This window comes from Petaurus breviceps, unplaced genomic scaffold (genome assembly GCF_028583685.1).
Source record: "Petaurus breviceps papuanus isolate PSGF00001 unplaced genomic scaffold, PetGlider_PUasm1.0 90700, whole genome shotgun sequence".
Taxonomy (NCBI): domain Eukaryota; kingdom Metazoa; phylum Chordata; class Mammalia; order Diprotodontia; family Petauridae; genus Petaurus; species Petaurus breviceps.
The window spans coordinates 3,192,504-3,201,437 of record NW_027187315.1 but is presented as its reverse complement, the minus strand read 5'-3'; the positions used below and the strand labels follow the sequence as shown (position 1 = coordinate 3,201,437).

The following is an 8,934-nucleotide window of genomic DNA, read 5'->3' as shown; positions in this document are numbered from 1 at the left end:
ATAGAACAAGTGGATGGTGGGATAGGAGGGAGGGAAATATAGTTAGTAGCCTCCATTATTACAGATTTCAATTCTTCCATGTCTTCACGAGTTGATATTCATAAACTGTCTTTTTTTAAAGCAATCGGGGTTAAGTAACTTGCTCAAGGTTACACGGCCAGTTATTTCTGGGTGTGGTGCTAAGTGTCTGAGCCCGGGATTCGATCTCCAGGTCATCCCAACACTGGAGCCGGTGCTCTTACTCGCTGAGCCACCTGGCCACCCCTAAGCAATTGAGGTTAAGTAACTTGCTCAAGGTTACACGGCCAGGTGTTTCTGGGTGGGTGCTAAGTGTCTGAGCCCGGGATTTGATCTCCAGGTTGTTCTGACACTGGAGCCCGTGCTCTTTACTCGCTGTGCTACCTGGCCGCCCCAAGCTCCTTCTCTTTTAAAATTTCTCATTCATTCTTTATCAAGAGGTAGGCTGCATGTTTCATCATTAGTCTCTTGGAATCATGGTTAGTTTTTGCACTTATCAAAGTTCCTAAGTCTTTCAAAGTCATTTATCTTTATGACATTATTGCCATTCTATAAATTGTTTTCTTGCTTCTTCTCACTTCATTCTGCATAACAGTATTCCCAGATTCCTCTGAAACCATCCCCTTCATCATTTCTTATAGCACAACAGTATTTCATCACATTTATATGCCATAACTTCTTCAGTCAATTCCCCAAAGATGGGCACTCTTTTAGATCCCCATATATTGACACCTCAAAAAGAACTATAAATTTTTTTTTACATCCTTAGAGTTTGTTTTGCCTAGGACTAATCCTTCTCTTAATCCATCCTACCTCTAAGTCTCCCTTTTCCTTTCTTCCCTTTCCCTCCTATTTGCTTGTTGAGTGAAAAGTATTTTTGTATTCAACCTAATGTGCCTGGGTGTATTCTTCTTTCCTTGATTAGTCCAAATGAAATGAAAGTGAGCCTCTAATGTCAGTTGCTCCTACACCCTCCTTGTTTGTACAGATATCTACTTTCCCACTCGGATTATATGAGATAATTTTCCTTATATTTCTTCTCCATTTATTCTATAACTATTCTTGTTCCCCTCCCTTTCCATCAAGACATTAATAGAACCACTCTTAGGTCTAAGTAGAGTTCTTCTAAGACCCCAGATGATATAAGGTTCAGTTGGGACAAATGTATCATTTTCACACATTTGGGTGTAAGCAATTTATCCTCGTTTAGTGCTATATGATTGTTCATTTACGTTTAATTTTTCATGTTTCTCTGTACTTTGGGGTTTGCACTTCAAAATTTCTAAGCATCTCTGATCTTTTCTTCAGGAATTCTTGGAAATCCTTTATTTCATTCATGCTCCATTTTTTCCCTTGTAGGATTATATTGAGTTTTGCTGACTAAGTTATTCTTGGCTGTAAGCCTATATACTTTGCCTTCTGGAATATCATATTATTAGTTCTCCACTCCTTTATAGTGGAAGCCACACAAATAAGAGCAGGTGGTGAGGAAGCAGAGCATTCTGGGCATAGTAGTCATCCGATGTTAAGAGACAGAGGGTAAGAATATGCTCTTGGAGGAACTGAAGATGGACAAGTGCAGCTGGATTGTAGAGCCCATAGAGGGGAATAAAGTTTAAGGAGACTGGAAAAGCAGGAAGGGACCAGGTTTTGAATAAACTTAAATGCCAAACAGAGGACTTGATGCTGGGGATAACAAGGAGCCACTGGAGCTTACTGAGTTCTCTGCTGACATGGGCAGATCCTAGGTGTTAGCAAAAAAACAATTTTGACAGGTACACTGAGGAGGGATCAGCACAGGGGGAAATTTGAGACCAAGAGTTCAATCAGAAGTCTTACAATTGTCCAGTTGAGAGATTAGAAGGGCTTGAATTTGGGTGGTGGCTGTGTAAGTGGAGAAAAGAGGACAGATGTTAAGTGTAACCCAGGTTTTCTAGACAACTAGAAAAATGCCTCAGGCTTAGTTGGAAACTGGTTACACATCAGCTGCTGTGGGGGTAAAACTGGTAAAATCTGACCATTGACTGGATATGTTGCCAAATATTTCCAATTTGTGAGGGTGATTAAAATGTTGAGGTTGATACTAAGTTTGTGAACCTGGGTAACAGGGAGGATAGTAGTGTCCTTAACAGCAATAGGAAATATAGGAAGCAGAGAGCAATTTGGAATTATGCCCAAAAAGTTATAAAACCATCTATACCCTTTGACCCAGCAATATCATAATTAGGTCTGTTTCCCAAGGTGATCAGGGATAAAGCAAAAGAACCTATATCTTTTTTTAAAATAGTATTTTTATTTCTTCCAATTATATGTAGAGTCAATTTTTAACATTCATTTTTACAAAATTTTGAGTTCCAAATTTTCTTCCTCCTCTTATCCTAAAATATAGCGACTTGATACAGGTTATATATGTGCAATCATGCAAAACATATTTCTATATTAGTCGTGTTGTGAAAGAAGAAACAGACTAAAATGGAAAAACCATGAAAAAAATAAAGTGAAAATAGTATGCTTTGACCTGCATTCAGACTCTACCAGTTCTTTTTCTAGATGTGGATAGTATTTTCCATCATGAGTCCTTTTTAATTGTCTTGGATAATTGTATTGCTGAAGAGAGCTATGACATTCACAGTTGATAATCACACAATGTTGCTATTACTATGTACAATGTTCTCCTGGTTTTGCTCATTTCACTTTGCATCAGTTCATATAAGTCTTTCCAGGAAGAAGCTATATGTTCTAAAATATTTATAGCAGCTCTCCTTGTGGTAGTAAATAACTGGAAAATGAGAGGATGTCCATCATTTGGGGAATGATTATGGTATATTATTGTGATAGGATTCTGCTGTGCTGTAACAAATGATGAGCAGGTTGATTTTAGAAACATATAGAAAGACTTGCATGAAATAATGAAGAGTGAAATGAGCAAAACTAAGAGAACATTGTATACTGTAACAGCAATATTGTTCAAACAGTAATTGTGAATGACTAAGCTATTCTAAGATGAATTTTTAAATAAAGTACAAAAGACTTATGAAGGAAGATACTGTCTACCTGTAGGGAAATGATTGATACATGGAAGTGCATATTGCATGCTTTCACATATATGTCTGTGTCAAATATTGGTTTTCTCTAGTTTGGGGTTGGGAGGGAGAGAAGAGACAGCTCAGAACTGAAAATGTAACAAAAATAAATATATTTTAAAATAAATAAATAAAATTAAAAATAACCTAAAAAAAAGTTTATGGGAGCGATAATGAGTTCTATTTTGTACATGTTGAGTTAGAGATGTTTATGGGACATTGAGTTAGAGTTTTATCAAAGACGGTGATTCAGAATTGTAGCTCAGAAGAGAGAGTAGGGATGGATTGATAGATCCAGAAATTATATGCAAAAAGATGATAACTGAATCACTGGGAGTTGATTAAAGGACCACCTGAGATAGTTTAGAAGGAAAAAGAGAAAGTGGCCCAGGGCGGAGCCTAGAGAGACAGATAGGTGTGGCCAATGGGTGTGGCATGAATGAAGAACCAACAAAGGAGTTACTGTTATTTCATGAAGGGTGGAAGCCTGTCCCAGACTCTTTGAGACTACTCAGCAGGCCTACTGGAAGTCTCTGGAGTTTGGAGGCCTGTCTCATTCTCAAAACCATTGCCATGTCTAATAACAGAACCTCCTTTGGGGCACTTTCCATTTTGTGTTTCTGCCTTGTCAATAACTGGGAAAGTTCCCTTACTCCATATGTAACTGCATTTTGTCTTTCTACCCTCTAGCTGACCTTCCACTGTGTCTTTCTCCCTGCACATTTTCCCATTCTGCCCAGTGCTCTGATATTTCACCTTTCTTGCAGTCTTACATTTGACAGAACAGATGTCATTTGAATAGAAGAGTGTGAAAACTGGGTTGTTTTTATCAAGAGTGTGAGAATTGCAGTAGTTTTATTGAGAGATCTAATATAAAGGATTTTTTGTACTCCAATCAAAATATCAACAGGACAGATGCTACTTACCAAAACACAAATATCTCTATTGCAAAATTAAATACAAAACTACACTAGGGCCCCAAATGTAGCTTAGCTCTTACAGGCCAGGGCAATTGGGCTACATGGTCTTGGTCTTACAAATAGATTTGCACATTACTGGATCAGTAACTGAAGAAAAATAGCATGGTGATTCTTCCTTTCTAACAGCAGTGTGAACTGCCTGGATATAGTAGGCAGTTTATTTTTCTAAGAAAAAAACTAAACAGATTATTTTTTCTTTGTGTACTATGAAGTAGGGGCAGCTAAGTGGTACACTGGATAAAATGCTGGATTTGGAGTCAGGAAGACTTGTCTTTGTGCATTCAGATCTGGCCCCAGACACTTATTAGCTGTGTGATCCTGGATAAGTCCCTTACCCCTGTTTGCCTCAGTTTCTTCATCTGTAAAATTAAGTGGAAGAAGAAATGGCAAACTACTCCAGTACCTTTGCCAAGAAAACTCCAAATGTGGTCATAGTTAGACATGACTGAAAAAGCGGCTTCATGACAAACTAAATAAATATATACTACCTATGGGTGAATTTAAGGAATTTTATTGTTTTGTTGTTTCAGACTCTTCGTGATCCTACTTGAGATTTTTTCAGCAAAGATACTGGAGTAGTTTGCTATTTCCTTCTCCAGCTCATTTTACGGATGAGAAGCTGAGACAAACAGAATTAAGGGACCTGCCCAGAGTCACATAGCCAGTAAGTATCTGGGGACAGATTTAAACTCACAAAGATGAGTCTTCCTGACTCCAGGTCTGGTACTTTATCCACTGTGGCACCTATTTGCCTAGGACTACATTTCTGCATTTTGGAATCCTACTCTTGGGACAGGATATTATCTTAAGTCATACAAGTCATACACCCCAAAATCTTTTCAGTAGGTGAAAAAATTACATTACAGATGAAAAGGAAGTTATTTTGTCTTTAAGCTGAATTTTGGTGTCACACTTATAGAATATTAGTACAAAATGTTAAGTTAATCATGCTCATTTTGCATTTCACACTTGAAGTACTTTTTTGAGGTACAAATATGTGTTCTGCTTCATTTTGACTCTTCTTGGTAAGACTTAACTTAGAAAGGTAATGAATTCTTACAATGCCCTGGTTTTCTGCTACAGTGATCCAAAGCATAACGTAAAACATTTGTACTGGGGCGGCCAATAAGCACAGTGAGTAAGAGCACCAGCTCCAGTGTCCGGATGACCTGGGGATCGAATCCAGGCTCAGACACTTAGCACCCACCCAGAAACACCTGGCCGTGTAACCTTGAGCAAGTTACTTAACCCCGATTGCTTTAAAAAAAAAATTTGTACTAATTGTGTTTAAAGTTGCAATTATTGGCTTAAAACTTTATTTTACCATTTATGTTAACTTTTTTTCTTGCTCCTCTCATCCCCCATAACATGATTCTTTGTCTTCATGGGTGCAGTGTTCAAAAATAATTGATCCAGAGATCTGACATTTAGGGCTGACCCCAACTCTTCTACCACCTTAAGCAAAATGAAGTTTTGCCAGCCCCTCTCAGACAGATATGCCTCTGAGTGAAGAGTCACAAGGGAATGAAAATTGGTGGGGGAAATTAATAGTAGTTGATTCAAAAAGGAGGGTGAAATGAAAAAAAAAATCATTCATGTAACATCTGGAAACATTTCAGGTGACTGTTTTTGTTCAGGGACTGGTGGGCTTTAACTTATTCATATACTTTTAACTGTAACTCAAGTTAATGTATTCTCCAACATTCACCAATGAAACCAAACTATCTCTGTTATCCAGTCCAGGATGTCAACACAGCAAAAATGGAAGACCAGATATGAATCAGTGGAATCTCCAGAGAATAGGTTGGGGAAAAAAGCCCTAAGTTTCTGATTCATAACTAGCTGCCATTCAATGAAACTATTCTGTCAAAATGCCCTGGGTCAATCTTGTATTTTAAAAGATCTGTACCCATTTGCAAAGGTATTCTCTACAGGAAAACAGATTACAGCTCCCATATTAAATGGTCAGTCCTCATAGCGCAGTTCTGCTATGAGCACTAGATGTGGAGTCCAGGGACTTGAGTTCTAATGTCAATCGACAGTTATTAGCTGTGAGATCTTTGGCAAGTCACTTAACCTCTGAGACTCACTTTCTTCATCTGGAAAAGACTTCAAATCTAACTGCTTTGGAAGGGCCATTGTGAACAAGGTGGCACTTAAATGTGTTATCTTGTTATGAAACAAAAAAAAATCATCAAATATGATGGCCAACTTTCTGATGAAGAGCTTTTTATAGATGCATTATTTTAGGCCTAAGAGAGCAGGTTTTCATCAGCAGAACTCTCAAACTTCCAGAACTGGGGGCTAGCTCCCACTCGACAAGGAGGCTTTAAACTGATGTCATTAAGGCCTTCTAGGTAATTCAGGTCCTAAAAATTCTCTGAAAGAATCTGGGCCCAAGTAGACTTCAGAATTTGCTTCTGCCTTTGGGTAAATCCTGGAAATAAGTAAGGATGACATTTTACCAACAACTGTATTTCAACGTGTGAATTGTTTTTTTTTTATTTCCACTCTCCAACTGAGTCTGACTGCCTCAGTTTTTCAGGATACTCACTAATGCTGATACTGCAGACCAAAAGCTCTGTCAGTTAACAAGACAACGGTAAGAGGTGGCTGGAGAACTGTGGGTACCTTTCCCTGCTCTTGCCATTCCCTGACCCTTTACCATTCGACTTACTGGCTAGGACGAGAGACTTCATGGTCTTACACCAGGTAAGAATTTGAGTCCTCCACTAAATAGACTTTCCTTTTGTTGTCACATTAATTTGCAACTCATTAATAGTGACAGAAGAGTGGTACTGCACGGGTGCCTATTTGCATATTCATGAGTGACTTATTATTAAACAAATAAGATTTTCCTATCTTAGGAAGCACCCAAAGTAAGGCAGAACTGTACATTACACCAGCCCGATGCTTTATTCTCTCTTTAATATGTTAATAGATGCAGTTGATTTCTTTAAGTAAATATGCATCTATAAAACAACACGTAATTAAAAAAAACTAAATCATATAAATAATAATCTATTAGCAAAGTTGGCAACAATTTAGGAGGAATAACCTATTAATACCAACGCGTGAGAATCAATTTGTGCTTTGTTACTCAGCTGGGTGGTGGGTTGCAGACGACTGAAGAGCGTCTTCGTGTGTTCGTGAGCGCGCGCGCGCGCTTTTAAAAAAATAAACATCTTCTAATCGGTTTCCGGTGAAACAGGCGATTAGTTGATTCTCCTATTCAGGTGCACAAACTGAGAGACTAAAACTACTACGATCCAGACGGTTTGCAGTCAGAGAGGGCTCCCTCGCAGGCTCCCATTCGAGCCTGGGACTGACGATGTGGGAGGTTTTGGTTTGAAAAACAAGGTCTCTTCTCCCGAGCTGCTCGGCAGTTCCCAGGGTCCCCTGCTGTCTCTTCTGCGTTACCGGTGGCTCGTCTGGAGCAGGATAAAGTGTGCTGGCACAGTATTTCTTCCTCCCCTTCCTGATCTCCTCTTGCCTTGCAGCCTAAGCACCCCCACCCCGCAAACACAAGATTGCGCAACGAAGCCTGAGCTAGGGAGGTGTGTGGGTGGGAGAGGAGAGGCTCTGACTTGACTGTTAGCGAGTGAAGCTGATCTCCAGGCCCCAAATCGTGTACGGTTGGTTTCCCTCCCTACGGCTCACCACCCTCCCTCTCTAGCTTCCCTTTTCTTCTCATTTCGTTTCGCCAAGACCTGTTCTTTCCTGTGATGGGCTGGGGGTTTGCTCCCAGCACCGCAGCGCAGCGCGGAGCCAGAAGCTGCAGCGCTCACCCTTATCACTGTAGAGTCAGGCACTCGCCGCATGGAATCTGTTGACATTTACTATTGTTCGGTGAAGTCCACTGCGCTCAGGAGGGAGGGGAGAGGGAGAGGGGGAGGGGAGACCAGGAGAAAGGAGGAGAGGGATGTGGGGGGCAGGGCGGTGTATGGGGTGGTGCTGGAGGGGCTGGGGAAGGAGGGGACAACCAAGGGGCCCTTATCCTTAGCAGAAAAAAAAGAAAGCGGCCTGTGGACCAGGAAGCCCCTGGGTTTAGCTAAAGTGGGATCTCCAGCCCCAGCTAGGAATTAGGGGGCGGGGACGGGCTAGGGGGAGGAGGAAAGTGGGGGAAGGGAAGGGAGAGGAGATTGGCAGCTCATTCCTCTGGAGTAGTTGGGGGCAGGGAAAGGACCACAGGGGGTGGGGGGAGGGAGAAAAAAGAGGAGTCCTCCTAGCGCTGCCCTCGGTGACCCGCAGGACACGAGTGCGTTTGTATTTAGTCGTGGGCTGGGATTAAAGTACCATACAGTGCAATGGGAGAGTAGCAACGTAAAAAACAACCACCTCTGTGTACAAAGCTTAGATTGTTCCAGCCACCACCATTATGCTACGCTCCAGCCAAAATCCCATTTCGCAATTTTCCGCCCCCCTCCCCCGCTTGCCCCCAAATCCTCCATGCACCTGTGCCCTGAACCCTGGGGGTATGGGTACGTTCTGCTCGGGTAGGGAAAGGTGCTAGGGCCTGGTTCGGCGTTGTCTTTTTTTCTGCTCGCTGTCGGCAGTCGTATTCATAAGCTTGCCTCCCCGTCCTCCAATATTTTCCTCGCCACTTCGTCGTTTCTATATCTCTAACGAGCTTTTCACCACCCCCACCCCCGCCCCCGCCGGAGTACTGCAGAGCTATTGTAATTCTTTCGCCAGTATGTGGGGTTCTCCAGGAGAGGCGGAATAAACTGGGTTGAGAAGCAGGAGATTAGGGGTGCGATGGGGTTGGCTCACTCACAAACGCTGTCAAATGTGGATCATAAACCCCCCTCTGTGTCTTATTTTTGTGCTTTGCAAATTACATGTGTGCGGTG

At 41.4% G+C, this 8,934-nt stretch overlaps 1 long non-coding RNA gene across 1 annotated transcript in view; it reads left to right on the top strand.

Annotated features, from left to right (window-relative positions):
* The first annotated feature begins 6,599 nt into the window (after positions 1-6,599).
* LOC138144406 (uncharacterized) overlaps positions 6,600-8,934 on the top strand; it is a 96,067-nt gene continuing 93,732 nt past the window's right edge. Inside the window, exon 1 of the long non-coding RNA XR_011163942.1 lies at positions 6,600-7,711. This is a non-coding gene — a long non-coding RNA (uncharacterized lncRNA). The remainder of the gene's footprint in view (positions 7,712-8,934) is intronic.